Here is a 17080-nt window from a genome sequence, read left to right on the forward strand (position 1 = left end):
TTATTCTGTTTGGATCGCCCATGACAAGAGCACCCCAATGTAATTTTGTTTTATAAGTTTTCACAGATTCACGAAAAGAAATCTTCACACGCACATAGGTCGGTTGTTTGTCCTGATAGTACAGATACAAAATTATACTAAGTGCTAAAACACTCTAGAATAAAGGTTGTTTTCCGTCCGTCCTTCGGAAACATCACACCTACGTTGTCCGTTCACTTCAATATACTAAACCGATAATTCGTATCCTTGTAGAAGAAAGCTCCACCTGAACTACCTACTGGTTGCATGTTTCATTTTATCCAGGCACGGCAAAGGCTCATAATCGGTCTGAACTATAAATCCGATTCCTTATAGATACCGATAGAATTTCCGAATGGCCCACTCTAACACCAGAGCTACGCTTTTAGTGTAAGGATAGTTATTTTCGAACAAAACGTTTGGGCGCAAACGAGCTGGTGAAGGTTTAACATAATTTAAGACAAACCCCCTAGACTGCGGAAAAAGGCGAAGGACGACACAGCACGCAGTCTAAAATAATTTACACTTTGTGTGTTGTGTTGTCTTTCGTCTTTTTCCCCAGTCTCGGGGACTTGCCCTGGAGTATAGTTCTCTTCCGGGGGCAGAAACTTGTTATTAGCACACGCAACGTGATGCATGAGCGACGAGTGCTTCTGCATTCACATATCGCCCAGACGCCTGCCTGAGGCGTTGGTTCAAAGTGCAAACTTTTAGGTGAGATCCGGTGCTTTAAAAATTGACCCTACTGAAAGCGTTCGTTACAACTTCTGGAATTTATCTTATTGTTTTGCGGTCAAACATATCTTATTTGGCTCCGTCTTTCTAGTCAACTCGACCAAGGCAGAACTTTAACTTGAAGCGAAACCTCATCTCAATTCTGTGCACCTCCAAGACAAAACCGGGAGCCGCACCGAACAAGCACGGGAGGCGGGCCAAAGTACAAGCACAAGATAAAATTTTATTCTTACTTACTAAGTCGAAATCGTGGTAGGGACCATTCTACCGCTGCAGTGTCGCATCCTTCACAGAGGGTTGGGCGACCCCTTGATCTGCACCGGGGACTTCTCGCACAGCTCCTTCTTCTCAGGGGAATGCTTTGAGTCGGAGCTTCTCTTCTCGGACTCATCATCTTCCTCTTTTTTTTCTTTTATTTTCTTCTTCCTTTGGAGTGCTTTTAACGTTTTCAGCCGAAGAGCGTTCGCTGCTCAACTCCCGGCCACTTCTAGCGGCTACCCTCGAATGCGACGCCGACCTCGGCAATGCCCTGCGCCATGATCCTGGCGCGTTCCTGGAATCCTGCTTGGTGTGAACCCCTTTGAATCAATCTTGGGCCTTCCGCCGCTCCTTCGGAAGCACCTTCCGTAGAGTCGTCGATGTGGCCTTCGCTGAACTCGGTTATCGTCGTATTCGTCCTTCACTTTAAACTGAAAGTGGGGTCTCATGTTTTCGGCGGGTAGCGAGCTCCTGGTTATACCTTTGGGACAGCAGTAGCAGAGGTCTTGAAATGGTCTCCAAGGTTGCTCCCATCGCTGCGGTGGTGGTTGCAGCCGCGGCGAGTCCGGAACAAGCACGACATATCGTCGAAGTCGTCAGAGTCCTGCGCGCCGTGACGCGGGGTTGTATATCGGTCGGCGTTGACCCCGGCTCAAGAACCACGGTCTCTGAAGCGTCGCCTTATTGAGGTGCAAGGGGAGCTCTGCAAAGTCTCTGCATTGGGACCCGTCACGTTGGAGGCCTAGCGGCCCTTCTTGCCTAGGACGACGTCAGACTTGATGGCCTAACCTTTGCCGACGCTGCGCAGAATCTTCTGCGGGTTGTTGCCCCATGCAGATGGCGGTCTCGTAGACGAAGATGTCTTCCCGCGTGTCGTTGCAGTTGTTGAAGCTGTAGACGTTCTTGACGTTGAACCACTTGACGATGCCCAGCACCCTCTCAGCGAGCACCGGGTCCTTTGAGGTCGTCGCCGAATCGCCTATGCTGCTGCCCGGCGCTGTTGCTCTTTTCGTTCTTATCGTTGGCACACTACCCCCTTCTAGATAAAAAAAAGAACTGCTCATCAATCCGTTTTCTTTTTTTGTCGTAGATTTGACCGATTTTGTTTCGACAGACGTCTAACGTGTCCTCGGATTGTTGCCCCTCTTTCAACATCACACAGGTTATTTTATCTCTTCTGACTTCGCGAGGTGCTTCGATACTTTTTGGAGGGTTCAGACTTCTAGCTGGAGATGCATCCCTCGTGGTGACGGGGACTTTACGTGTGCCTGTCTTCTTTCTTCTGCGCCTTGCAGCACCTCTTTGTGATTCCATTTTAAGGTCATGCTCATCAGCTCCTCGGGCTGACTTAACGTTTTTCTATAATTACATTATATAAAGAGGCTTGTATGCATTTCACGAGCAGAACTCCAGTGAAATGTGGAGAACAGAGTTTCCGTTTTTGGTATGTCAACTGTAACGATGCTCCTTTCACGGGGAACACTGCTCCGACTTATTCGAGAGATCGGCGTGTTTAACTAGGCTACATTAAACAATTACCATATTGCTACCGTTGACGCGTAGCACACTAACCGGCTGTCGGTTAAGTAACCCACCTAAAATAGTCATACTCTGCGCCGCATTTATCCTCCTATGTTCCCGAAGTACACTAGGCAGCCCAGGCTCATTATTATGGACAGACGGTAGATTTGATTTATCTTTAGTTCACATGAGTGAGGTCACTTTGCTTTCTTGCGATCTCGACTCATCAAATCACATCACATGTGATCCATCCTGGCGCTTTCTGAGACCGTCTTTTGCGTCATGTCCTTCTCTTTGGTAAAAATAACGATATAGAAACGTTTGCTCGTAGCAACTTTGACATCGTGGAGCCCTGTGGCCCATGCCTCCACACAAGAAGCAATTCGGTCTCAGAGATTGAAAAATATCCATGTTTGATTTGTTTGTTGAGCTTGCACTGCCTTTTGTCTCTCCCTTGAAAGAATAGAGACATTTTATATGCTGCGCTTATCTAAAGCAATCTGCAGCCTCATCCATGGCTCCGATCGTCATGCAGTCTCTTTCAATTAAGAAGATGGCTACCCTTGCGTGACATTGCGAAATAAATTGCTCTCAAGAATTTCGTCCCGCAAGGCGTCATATGTCGCAGTGGTCTCACCAACTTCCATCATCTGACAAAGCAGCCCTGCAACCAAGCAGCGTAATGATTCGTCGTATCTCTCTCTCTCTTCGGGCTTCGACTTTCTGAATTTTTTAGGATAGTCTTCTGTGGTGAAGCGAAACTTTCGAAGAAGTGATTTATTCGTCGCTTCATAGCTAATAGAGTCAACTCGCGATAAATTCCTCTATACCTTGAGAGCTTCTCCCGTGAGGGGAGAGCTGCTTCGCATTAAGGTACCGGTCAGCTCTCCCCACGAGCGATGCATTCGAATTGCTTTAAATACGCATCGAGATCGTCTCACCTGTCATCAAGAGAAGAGATTACTTTACGAGGAGAAAGTTTGCTCTTCTAGACCCCCGCCAGTGTCCCCATTGAAGGTAGCCCCAGAGGCAGCTTGAGCTTCGGTCTCGGCTAATCTTATTCGAAGCTGAAGTGCTCGTTTCTTCATTTCTGATCTTTAGCTTAAAGCTATCCTCTCGGCAGCTCTCTCCTCTCGCTGATGAGTGTTTTCTTCTTATTCCTAAACCTTTTGTTCACGTTCATAAGCCTGTTTCTCTTCAACCCATTTTTTTCAAATCTTCTTTGTAGACTTTTAGCTGCTTTCTGACTTCTTTTATCCCGTTATAATCCATTCTCCTAACAAGCCCCTACCAAGGATGCAAACGTGTCTCGCCCTGTCGCGGACGCCAAATTGTTGTCTTGTTATTCGTTACTCGTAGATGATAATTAGTTATGCAAGACACAGTTGTATCATTGGAAAGAAACAGTCATCGGTCATAAAGATAATTGAATAAAATATGCATAAATGCACAAATATATAAAATCGAGGAAGAGAAACGATTGCAAAAGTTACAAGTGTGTGAGTGTGAGGTCCAGCTCACGAGATTGGTGTAGAGCAGCGGCAACAGGCTGGTGTAGGTAACGTGGCCCTACGGGTTGATTTGGGTGGAGAAAGCGCTTCAGTCTCGTCATGTTGGCCAAATGTTGATTTGCAGCGGAAGTTTTCGTTCTTGCTGGGCGCAAGATGTGGAGATCGTGCCTGCGCCCAACGAGGTGAGGTCAAAAAGGGGGGGATTGGCGCCAAGACCCGTCAGGAAGCAGCAGACTTGGTTGAACCTCTTGAGGCCCGGCCGACAACGGAGGTCCAACATTTTCGCACTGCTCAAACTGGTTCGATTTTCTCATGCCGCTTGCTCTCACGCCGCTTGTTTCCTTTTTCTCTTTTCTCCACGCGCACTCTTCTTCTTCCATTTGGGATCAGCAATGGCGCTTTCTTATTTGCTGGCCAGAATTAAAACGCAATAAAATAAAAGTAAATAGGGCGAGATTTGTTTTATAGAATGTAATACTAGAGTAACATATAGTTTTAGAAAGTTCCTTCCCGAAAAAGGTCTTCACAAGACGAAGCATGCGCGCAAACAGTTCAAGAACGGAGTTCTTGCAAATGTTTAATCTTTAATGTGGGACAAAGCCACTAATAGCTCCAAATTTTTTACCTAAAGCATTTACACTTGTTAGATATCATCATCCATTTTTCTGCGTACATTCATGATGCAAAATCTGCTTTTACGATGTTTTTGAAGCGCGCCACTGAAACAAATTAAGCAAAGCAATATATATGAAACAAAGCGTAAAAACCACAAAATAGATATCAAAGTGATATAGAGTTTCCCGTGTACTTCCGCGAGTATTTATATTGCATGATTGTTAAATAACAATTCTTTCATATTTTAAGCTATAATGCCCTTCGCAAAATGTAATATATTGAACGTGTAAATGTCTTCTAAGAAATCCTGTATGCGTTCTGATAAAATTAAGTTACTTTAAAATTGTATTTTAAGCAGTTTGCATGTCAAGAACTTAATGCTTACGTTCACGTTGCTTGAAACATTTAGCTGGAAGATTTTGTTTTATAAATCATAATAAAAAAAATTAGAAGTAGAATACCGCTGTACGACAGCGCAATAGCAGCATTGTGAATTGACCTCTTCTTACATAATATAAGCATAACCTAAATTCTCGTTCAGCAGCTAGATATAATCCGAGTAAACAAAAAAGTGTGCAACAAACAACCTTTTTTGTACAGTCGGAAGATACGTGTGACCTTCAAGTTAAAAATATTTATCATTATCGATTTTTTTCAAAGGGTAGATTGAAATGACACCGAAGTGCGAGTCACAAATGGGCATCTTCTATGAGTAGAACAACTCCTTCCAACGGCTGTACGGATTCACCATTTAAGTATACGATTATGAATTTGGCGAGTTTGGTATGCTTGTGCTTCTTCATCGTCTTTTTTTACGAGGGTTATTTAACAAGAGCACATGCAAAAAGTCGAACAGAAACCCTACGCATGGTGGCCAAACAAGTGGTGAGTAGATTTTTTAGAAATGTAATAGCGGTTTTTCGGCCGGTTGTGATTCGTACCAATTAGCTCAAGACCAAACGAATCGCGTTTTACTGACTGTCAGAATATACGCACTGCCACTGCGAGCGCAAGTGCGAAGGAGTAGTGAAGATAATGTGTCGTTCACTGTTCTCTTTTGGTGTGAAAAGTGTTATATTTAAACTCTTTTAAGACGCACCCACTAATTTAATATCGAGCACGCCGGGAAGAAGTTTCAACGTGAGCGTTTTTCGTGACATTTTAGGTAAGAATTTCAGCCTAGATTATAAAGAAGTATTTTATTGCTTTTGTTCCCACTTTTATTAGCCGACACCAATGTTGAAATTATCAACAAAATTCAAATAAGCGTTACTTTATCCTCATTACTACGCCATAGAACTTCGCGAGCTAGCACTCCTGCAGTTCAAGAAAGTTCAATGTTTTCAACATAAACAAATGTTCCAGATAGACCTCCATAGGATCAAAAACAAAAATTACTTCCCCCCTCCTTACAACGCGAGATTGACCACTCACGCTTACTTATATGTTCACATTTCAGGTACATGACATAACCAGAAAAAACAAAAATAGATTGCTCGGTGTCCCGATAAATGATTCCAATCTGGCGCAGTATGAACTAATACGACCTGTAAGTTAATAACAAGCCACGATCTTTATAAATTATATAAATAATATCGATGCAACATGTATTTCTCTTTCTCCACCACCGGTTTTACATCTTTTTTTTCTTCTTTATTTTTTTGCAGTTTGTAACACTTTTTAACAACGTTTCTATATGACTCAAGATTAACTATATCGACGCCATAAAGCCTGACGATGCCTCACTTCAAAAGCTTAACAAAGCTACTGATTAATTCATTATTTTTATATAAAAATAGGGATATGAAAGAAACTCGGTATTTGCGAACTGCTTTCCTGAAAACCCGGTTCTTTTAAAGTAAAAGCAAGGAGGCAGGTGAGCTGGTTTAGGATAGACGTCGTAATCCTGTACGACGGGACAACACGAGATGGGCAAACACGAAGCTCCAAACTCAGCTAGAGATTTATATTGAAAGCATATCCTCGAATAGTCCCACAACCAGAACGAGACACCACTGCCTGAAGGTCACATCACCGAGGTCAAGCAACGAACTCAAAGGAACAAGAAAATCACTTCGACTACATCCCCCCTCTCCCCCCCCCCCCCCCCCCCCCCCCCCAGGGACCAGCGTGAAAACAGTCGATCGAAAGGACAATGGCGGAAACCAAAAACCACTTCGACTACACTCACCACGCCGACGCACCTCCGTTTGAAAATCAAAGAGGGACACAGTGAAAGAAAAAAAAAACTATACCTGTTTCCACCTCAAGAACCGTAGTAAAAAAAAAAGCATGTCTTCTCGTGGAGCATTACTAAATTCCGCCTTTATGCAATCACTGGAAATAAATTTAGGTGAATTTTAGATTAGCTATGTGTTGCGGTGCCCGTTTCGTTCAGACGTGCCCGTTTCAAACGCCAAAAAAATCGCTTGTTTCTCCCACAACCAAATCTTGTAAGAACATCTTCACCTGGCGTATGAACAGTGAGCAAAACTGGCTTTTTTCTTGAGGTGAAAATGCGTATAAGTGTTAAAGGCCGACGTACAACCTCGGTTTTCTGCAGGGAAGATAATCCTCTCGGCGCTCGTCTCTTCTATGCTAGGAGAGGGAGCCAAGTTCTAGCAAGGTAAAAAGTGGAGAGGATATAGGAAAGGAGGAGGTGGGCAAAAGTGGAAAGCGCGAATTGCACTTGGGCCTTTCAGGAGGTTTCTAGGAGGGTCGCTATAGAGCAACATATGTATTTCTAAAACAATCAATATTGCTGGAAATCATCAGTGACTCCTTCACGAAACATTAATAGACGTATCTTCTTTTGCACACAATATCACTGTCTTCCCGCGCAACACAAGTTATTTCACTGGGACAAATGATTTTTCCAACTCGGAAACCTCATCGCTTCTTTACAGATTTTTTGTCCCCTCGCACTAGCGTTATCGTGTCTGTGGGTGGTATTGTGTGGGAGGGTGGGACGTGGTTACTTACGGATAGGAATAGGTCAGAATAAACATAGAGAATACACAAAGTGCTGTCAAGTGGTAGTAGATAAGATGGCTTTGTCTTGTGGAACAGCAGTTCAATCGGGTCGTCGTGTGAATGATAAAGTCAGGCAACCTGCGCTGTCTGTAAAATTGGCGCTCTCTGGCGATTTGAATGTACACTGTAAGAGCCGTGATAATAGTGAGTTTACGCATTGCGTATTCGAGCAAACGAGAGCACTGTGCGTTTGCGTAAGCGCTGCGTGCTCCACAATGGGCGTTCGCGGAGCCCAAACTGCGCCTTGCATTGGTGCATGGCGACGACGCGTATGCGCAGTGTGGAGCACGCTTCGCCGACGCAAACACAAAGCACTTGCGTTCCGCCCTATAGCGCAACTCAAGCTTATGACGTCAAGCCACTCCGGTGGCGCTGCCGTTGGCACTACGCATGCGCTGAAGCTTCGCCTCACGCCAACCTGCTTTCTGCGCAGGCGCTATTCCCGCACCCGGTATGGCCAAACGCGGGCTTGTCACTACTTAGACACTGTGTTGGTGTATGATCAATACTAAAACTCGCCTATGTCTCGAAGTTTGACGACACCGTTATTTTGACTCTGAACAAGGCAGGAAATATTTCAGAGGCGTTCATTATAGTCGAGTGTGGTGAGGGTGCATGGGTCAGCATTCCCGCGATAACACTGCTTCGGTTATTGAGTTGAAGTAGATTGATAAACCTAGAATATTGAAGCTGCGTTCATTGACTAACAAGTTGTTTCTCCCCTTTTTCTTATACTACCGTTTTGTTTATATTCTATTTTATTATTTTATGGGTCCCTCGGCACGCGAGGAGGAGCATGCCACTCAAAAGGTAACATAGGGAACGCGTAGAAAATACCCGATGACGAGGCAGCCAAGCACGCCCCGTCATTGCTGGAGGTCGGAGGGAACCGAAAGCTCGTGGGCGCTTTTTGGGGGGGAACAAATGCACGAGATGCGCAAAGAGCAGCTTGCACTGCGGATTCGGCGCGCAAGTTTGTCTGCTTCTTGCGGCTCTCGGTTGTTTGTTTACACAACGTTTTCTCGCCAAATACGCCCACGTGCGTTTGTTTTTCCCGACCTCAACAGAATTACGGCGTGAGCGTGGCTGGTTCGTCATCGAGCGTTCTTTTCGCGTCGTCTGTGTTACATTTTGATTGGTGGGCGCCTCTTTGTGTTCCGATGCGCCGAAGACGCATTTCAGACCACTTGCTCGCCGTACAGTCAATGACGGGCTAAGAAAATCGGGCCGTTGTGAGTCACGCGAACATCTTGATATTGTTAGACAGCCAATGAGATGGCGGAATTAGCCAATAAAACCTCCGAAGAATTAATTATGAAGCACTAAGCATGACGATGATGAGCCAGGCCCTGCGTTTCTTAATTTGTCAGTAACTATAGTAAACCTCAGCTGAAAGGTGCGCTTTGTGGTGCTCTAAACTCTTTGGGAAATTTGACGCTTTCAGAGCTGTTATTTTCTACAATAAATTTCAAACTAGTCTAAGTGCGCACATTTTTTCTTCTGCCATGCCATGTTTTCCTGCTTACAGGCGCTTCTTTTCGGGATGCCCGAGCTCACGTTGTCTTCTTTACCTAAAGACGCAGACAGGCTCTGCAAAATACAGTATCGTGGAATCAGGGTTGGGCAGTATCGCGATACAAATGTATCGCGATAGTATTTCAGAAATACATTTTGTATCAGTATTTCTGTATCGCGATACTTTTTTTCAACAGTATCTGTATTCCTGTATCGAAATACATTTTGAATGTTTCTTTGTATCGCGATACAATCAGGGTGAAATGTATTTCGTTACATTTCTTGAGAAATACCGCCCCCCCCCCCCCCTCCAAACCCAGCAAAAAAAAAAAAAAAAACGAATCCGAAAGAATTTTTTTTTACTTCTAAGGATATTAGGGTCAAGGAGATGCTGGGGCATTGTTGCCATGCTGACCAAGGTTCCTTCCGATTCTCTAAACTATTTTTCTATGCGTCCTCTTCTCTCTTCTGAGGAGTGTTGCACATTCGGGGACTCGAACCAGGTGACGTGCCAGGAGTGAAGTAAGAGCTTCTTGTGCCGCAGGTCCTTAGGTAGGAGTTTCTTGAGTCATTATTTGCAGGCATCCAAAGCCCGCTGCTAACCGTCTTTTTTGCCTTAGCGTACACACTACACCCAGCCGGCAGAACTGATTCACAGCCCATTGCAGCATGAGCCTGGCGGTGGTTGACTTGAAATAGTAGGATGACTCACGCAGTGAAGTTCAACACATATTCGAATGCGTCTGCGGTTGCGCCCGTAATACTGCACGGCTCAATGGTACGTCATCAGCCGACGTGAAAGTGACCTGCTGCTCTGGTGATCCGAAACCCAGGACTGAGGTCAGACGTGGCCTCGCTGTGCCGACCCAGACTTCGTACACCTGCGACGCGTCTCGAGTGCGCTCTTTCTCGGAGAGCTCGTACCTGTGCCGGCAATCTCAGGTCGCAATCCACCAGGTATCTATCTGGAGTATGCAAGACAAAAATTGAGGATTGCAATCCATGCGTCGGTGGCGGAGGTTCGGTAGACTTTCAGAACAAGGATGCCATTGTATCATTTTATCAACAATAACAGAAGGCATAGGTTCCAGGATGCTTCATGTGGTCCACTATTCTCGAAAATTCCAAATGACAGTGCCTGCATGATCTTCAACGAGGTAACCTACAACGAAAGCACGTATTGTCCTTTCATACAACAGCGCGGTAAAGTTTCATGTTCATTCCACCGTGACGTCATATGATAAATGTTGACAGGGAAGTCTTTATTGGACAAGGGCATGGTGACATTTTGATGGAATTTAGGATGACATAGATTTTATATAGAGGTCGAAGTATTTTTGCATCCCTCGTCAGACAGACAGGATGTCAGGGAAGGACCGCGGTCAGTCATTGATGGAACGTTTTTTTTTGAGCCCACTGAAGACTACTCGTTGTCCGAAATCACTAGCTTCAAGATAAAGTGCCAAGCCTACGGGAAAGCAGTTTCAGAATCAAAAACTTCCACTTCCAACTTCAAGCTTCATCTCATTTGGCGTCTCACACAAATTAAACAAAAAATGTATTGCAGTATCAGTATTTCTGTGTCTGTATTTCTGCCCTCCCTAAAATGTATTCCTGTATTTGTATTTCCAAAGACCTTTTGCCTCTATTTAAAATGCATTCCCGATACGTATCGCGATACAGTTTTACAGATATATTTCAGTATCAGTATTTTAGATAATCTTTTGGTGTATCCCAGTATTTCTATTTCCAAATACATTGTTGAGTATTTCTGCCCAGCCCTGCGTGGAATGAAGAATAATATAATGAATATAACCACTATACACTTCAAGAACAATCATAGGTTGGTTAATAGTCCGGCAATATAGACGATATAATTTTATCAATGAATATTCAACAGTGTGCATTGTTTTGTAAAGGGCGAGAATAATGTGGGCCAGCAAGATAGATCTTGTTATGAGGCGGAATTACTCAACTCCCATTTATTCGGTTTTATTTATTGATGTCACTTGCAATTATCCAGGAAGTCGAGACTACGTTTAAAACTTAATTTGTCTAGGACTTGATTGTGCGTAACGCCTATTTTTTTGGACTCTAGAATGCAGCTTTGCTGGTGGCTGAAGCGCATAGTTTTACTAAGATATATAAAGCGGTGGCAGAACTAATGGCGAAAACATTTTTTCACTTTTTTGTGTTTGTCAAAAATAAGAACGAAGCCCCATATGAATGGTTTGGTTTCATAATGTTTCCGAAATGTTCCCCCGTGCATTGGAAAATAGAAGTATTTAGTCAGATTTCACTCAGGTAATTCCTTATGCCGACAGTTTAAGAATGCGCAAGCCACCTAGTTGCTGTGTTGCGGAAAATTAGAGCCCAAATTTTGGACAAATTCGCTAACGTGGCTCAATTAATTACTGTATAATTAAATTAATCTCGCGTCTGTTCCTTGTAAGAATAACGTTTTTGATTGTATTATAGCGTTGAAACAAATTCGGTGGCAAAATTCCAAACAGACATCAACGGCAACGAAACAATGATACGCTTTCCTGAAGGTTAGTACTCGAAATAATAAATATCTGCATGACCAAAAAATTAACTGCTGGGCTAGCTGCTTACACATCACAAAAACCTGTGGGAATGCAACAAAATGTAATTTTTTTTTAGTTTGTTCTCCTTCAGAATCAAATCGGACATGCGTCTTATACACGAATTATGGAGCATGTACCGTGCTCGAAACCGGAAGGGGTGCGTAAATTACTAAATTAAAAAAAATAAATGAACTAAGTAAGCTGTAAATTTAACACGAAGAATTCAACGGGAGCCATTATGCGCGCGCGTACTTCCGTACAAGTTACAGCGTTCCTTATTCAGGGGCCAATTCGTCCTAGAGAGTACCACTCCTAAGGCTGAGCGTGCTAACAGACAGGCAATCGGCAGTGGATGCTGGTATTGCTTAATTTGCATTTACGTGATGAATATTCACTACTCTCGGTTGCCGTACAAATGAACGTTGCACACACGCGGAACTGTGTAAGCGCTACAGCATGTTGTTTACGAAATAAACATTGTGGACTGTCGCGCTCCCAAAAATTTAAACATGCGTCTTAGATTACAAAGTGCAGTAGTGTTTCTTTTTACAAACTCACATGCAAATATTAACGTCCTTTTTGTGCCAAGTCCGGTTCATTCGGTTGCTACAACCGAGTTCTCAGCCCTGTAGCGAAGGCATAACGTAAAAAATGTCTTGATTTAATGCAGTTCACTATTCCATTATTCTCCTGGTCACACATATTTAAGATAAAACGTCAGCTACATCCCATAGTGATTACAGACACCATAATCGTTTTTTACTGTTTTCTGCACACTGGACACCATTCAGTAGTTATTTGGGGGGGGCCGGCGCTGTCCGAATATATTTTATCGAATGGCTCCAAATGTTTGCGTGCTGCTAAGTGTCTACTTGGTAAAATAGCATTATTGTTTACTTGTACTTCGCAGTCTGTGAAGTGTACACCACTCGGATGATCACAAACACCAGAAGTTATAACTGGTGCGAATTTAACTACAAGATGCTGTGTGGCTTCCCGACTACAATTTATCGCACAATAGGGGAATGCGCTCCACGTAATCCACCAGGAAGACTCTAGTATCAATCGAGTAAAAGAAGAGCATTAAGTGTCGTTTTACTCACAATTCACCTATCCAAAAGATACCAACAAACACATGACTCCATTGTGCGCCAATTGGTGCTTTAAAGTTAATCTGCATCATAAAATTTACAATATTCTCGCGCCTTTAATTACAGAATAAATCCAATCACATGTCCTTTAGAACACTTCTGATTGAATACATTCTGTATTTGGAGCATTTTTGAAGCAGATAGAAAGAGCAGAAATCACAAAGTGGTGTGATGCACTGGGAAAAAATATTTGAATGGTGCAGTGGTTGCCACAGCTTCCAGGTAATGAAGAAACCAGAAGCCTGAATCCTGGCTACCACAATGTTGCTTTCCGACTACTTTGTAGTGTTTATTTTATTTTGATCAATACGGTTCGGTCATACGCCCAGACAGACGCAGCCTTGTGTGCCATTGGCTCACAAGTCTACTTACCAACTAGCCCAAACTTCTACGTTAATCAATTATAAAGTTTGGAATAATTCGTGGGTTCTAATTTTCGCGACGCGGTGGGGTCTCAATATAGGTTCCAGTGTGTTTACATTTTACCGCAATTGTTCGCGGGACCTATTTTTCGCGAATTGTAGGCGATTCGCGAAATTTAGGTCCTCGCAAAAATTAGGTCGTTTACAGTATATCAGAAATTTCTATATAATTGCATTTACCAATATATAGTTCGTGCGGTCATGCTATTTTTGTTGCTTTATATTCCATACAATATATTTAATTATTAGACTCAAAAATATATAGCCTCCCGTTTTGTGCAACCTGAATGCAAATTCCATTTTTTTACCATAGTAATATCATTATATCAGGCGTAAAATAGCATTGCCGAAGAAAACACGCCTTGGACGCAAAAGGCACGTAAGGAGGACCTAATTAAATTTACAAATCGACTAATAACTCAGGATCTACTAAACTATTTGAAAAATAATTGCATATTTGGTTTCGCCACTGAAAAATACATCAGTAAACTAAATTTCCGGACGATAAATGAGAAATAGAAAAACAAAAAAGGTAAAGACCAGCATTCCCCCTTAAAGGGAACACGCGGATGTGTGGCAGGCGCTCAGCGCGGCGTAAACTGTCTGCGTCATATGCTACTACACAGCCCTTTCTCTTGGCGAACATCGAAAAACTCTTTGCAGTGGCCATGCCAAAGTTTTTCGGCGTGTGCCAAGCGAAATGGGCGCGCAGCAACTGACGCCATGCAGCATGCATTACCTTTTCCACCCATTGAATCTGTGCTGGGGATCACGTGATTTCCAGCTATACATTTGCATGTTCCTTTCAAGAGTGGACTGCGGTGTAAGCTTGCACCTGCCTTTAAAAAAAGAGATTACTTCTTCATTTTTTTTTAGGTCCCAGAGCAATCTGGTGCACATAACACCCAAATGCGAGTGACTCAAACTGGGAGGGTACTCAAACACAGTGAATGTGCGGCTGAACTTATGTTCATACTTAAAGGGACACTGACACCCCCCAAATTTTTTTTTAATTTTTTGCCAGGCGCTTTATTATGATGTCGGAGGACTACCCAATTAATATTTTGCAACAGAGTAGCGTATTTTTTTAATAAAGCCAAAAGACGCAACTGCTCGAAACTTAAACCGAAACCCGACGGAGGTAGGAGAAGCGGAGAGAAAAGAGCGAGTGGTGGAAGTCACGTGGCTACACCCGACCGTGCGTTTTTTTTTTTTTTTTTCTCCTTCTCGGTAGCAGACGACATGCGGCGTACGGGAGCTGTTCGCCGTGGGAATTTTTTTGCAGTTATGTATGTTCCGTTCGTTGTTCTGTACTCCAAGATGAGTTGTTTTGTATATTGAGGAGTTGGAGATGAGTAGTGAGTGCCCGTGGTGAATTTTGATCGGCTCCGAAAAGAATACACCCAAGATGTTGCGTGAAGAGCTGGCTCACATGTCCTGCGTCCGAAACAGAAGTGGCATTGTGCGACAAAGTTTCCGAAAGAACAACGGGATCGGGACCAATGGCTGGCTGCAATTCCTGTAGACCATTTACGGGCACCTCCGAAAGCGGACGCTACCTGATTTATATGCTCCTTGCATTTTGGGGAAAGTGATTACATTGAGTTCGCAGGTGTGAAAAAGGAAATCCCATACCATTTAATTCAGCGACGTGTCGTCCACAACATTTGTTTCTTATTTTTTTTGTTTCTTCAGTGATAATTGTAAAAAAAGAAAAGAAATGTAGACATCAATAAACATATGAAAAAAAAAAGTTTCACGGGGTATCGAACCCGATGCTACGGCGTGTAAAGCGGACGTCTTTCCCACTAAGCTACTGGGGCATATCGAAACCCGGCGATCTCTTTCCTTAGTAGTAATCGAGCCGATAAAGTGTAAGTTGGAAAGTTTGCTACGGATTTTGCTTTAGCAAAAGCACTCCCGGGTCAAAGTCGGGATGCACCCCGCATTGGCGACATTCTCACCTTGTAAAGAAATCGTACGCGTGCATATTCAACTCGAAGTAGACACGTCGTGCTTGACGTTTGCGCGAGTGATGTCTTCAGCCACGAGAAGGGAGCGACGGCTCGGCGACGTCTTCGTGCAAATTGGCTTGGTGGTCGGGCTTTTCGTACGGGATGAAGACCAATTCTTTTGATCAGTCCCAAATTTCTCTTTTAAAGGCAGACAAAATTCTCCGGTACCGCGAACGACAGTTCTGAAATAGAGGTCCCACGCCCGTCGTCCGCTGCCATCGCGTCCCTGCGAATCCCACGATACGCGCAACGACGCACGCACAGAATGCTTCCGGTTGTCTGTGAAACTTTTTTTTTTCAATCAACGTATTTGCAGCTTATTAGAAGCCACAAAAAATGGGTTTCATATTTTTTTCTATTTTTAATATTGAGTGTGTGCCTTCAGTGACCCACGACTTTCATAAAATTTGGTGGTCGCATCGATACCTTAGAAAACGGCCCGTTACCGCGGAAAAGAGAGTGAGCGAGACTCGAACCGGCCAGTTCTTGATCGGCGGTTTTCGGGCGGAAAGAAACCAAATTTCGAGCCGCAAATTGTGTTCTGGGTAGTTGAGCTCTCATACAACTAAACCTCGGCGAGCATAAATACCCTGTCAGTGTCCCTTTAAGGTTAAAAACAAAGTAAAGACAAAATGGAACTAAAACTGGCTCAGCAGGGGAGTCTGCGTTGATTTTCATGGTCTCAAGCTGAACATGGCTTGCCCCTTCTGTTGGCTTGGCCAGGTTGGCGGTGACGGCCACAGGATACCGCGGATCACATGCCTGAAACAAAATACACGAAGAAGGAAGCCTGTGAGAAATTCTAATGGGACACTGGTTTTTATGACTGTGGGGACACGAAAATAACGCATTTAGACCCAGCTGAGGGACTACGTGCAATGGGGGGTGGATTTAGGAAAGGGGGGGGGGGGGGGATGACACCGTTTTGACAACTATGTTTGGTTGTAAAAGTAACTGAAGTGGAAGTGTGGTCATGACCTTCACATCAACAACTGCAAGTTCCAAGAAGTAAGCCAAGCCACCAAGCTAGCTAGTGAAGAGACGTAAGCCCATAGCAGTTATGGCTTTCCCAGCTCTATCTTGAGCAGGGCTGTACCACTAGATCCCACACCTGAACACTACTTAACATAGCTCACGTACCAGCCTTGAAATGAATGTGTATAAAAATATGCCCAAAGAGGTTGGCGGCACTTCCAATAGATGAGTTGCCCTTTCTCCCAAGCGCCCCGGCACCCGCCCGAGGAATTTGTAACGGTGTTCCTATGGCTTCGTCTCCCAGCTGCTCTCCGTATGGATCACCTTACCTCGCCGTGATCGGCCTCTTAATTTTCAATGTTTAGTGTTAATTACCTCGGTTTTATTGGTTCAAGAGCATTTTTCTTAATTGCCTCGACTTTATCGATTCAAGCGCATTTTTCTTGACGGTAAGAGTACTTGTTCCGTTGTGCGTTCTGTAGTTTCTATGCGTAGTTCCTTCTTTTTTGTGTATATTTCGTTGTTTTCGACTCGGGCATCGACGGATGCCAAGCCGCTTTTTTCGCCAATCCCGAGGTGAGTTGCTGTTGTCCCCACGCTCTATCCTGCTATTAGCTAATTTATATGACCTGCATGCAGGTCAGGTGGAGCGTCAGTGCGTATCTCCTCGCTGTAAGCAGAGAAACGAAGTAGCAATCAAGTGAAGACCCACTGTGCTTGTAT

Source organism: Ixodes scapularis, unplaced genomic scaffold, assembly GCF_016920785.2.
Source record: "Ixodes scapularis isolate PalLabHiFi unplaced genomic scaffold, ASM1692078v2 PGA_scaffold44__24_contigs__length_19508400, whole genome shotgun sequence".
In the NCBI taxonomy this organism is placed as follows: Eukaryota; Metazoa; Arthropoda; class Arachnida; order Ixodida; family Ixodidae; genus Ixodes; species Ixodes scapularis.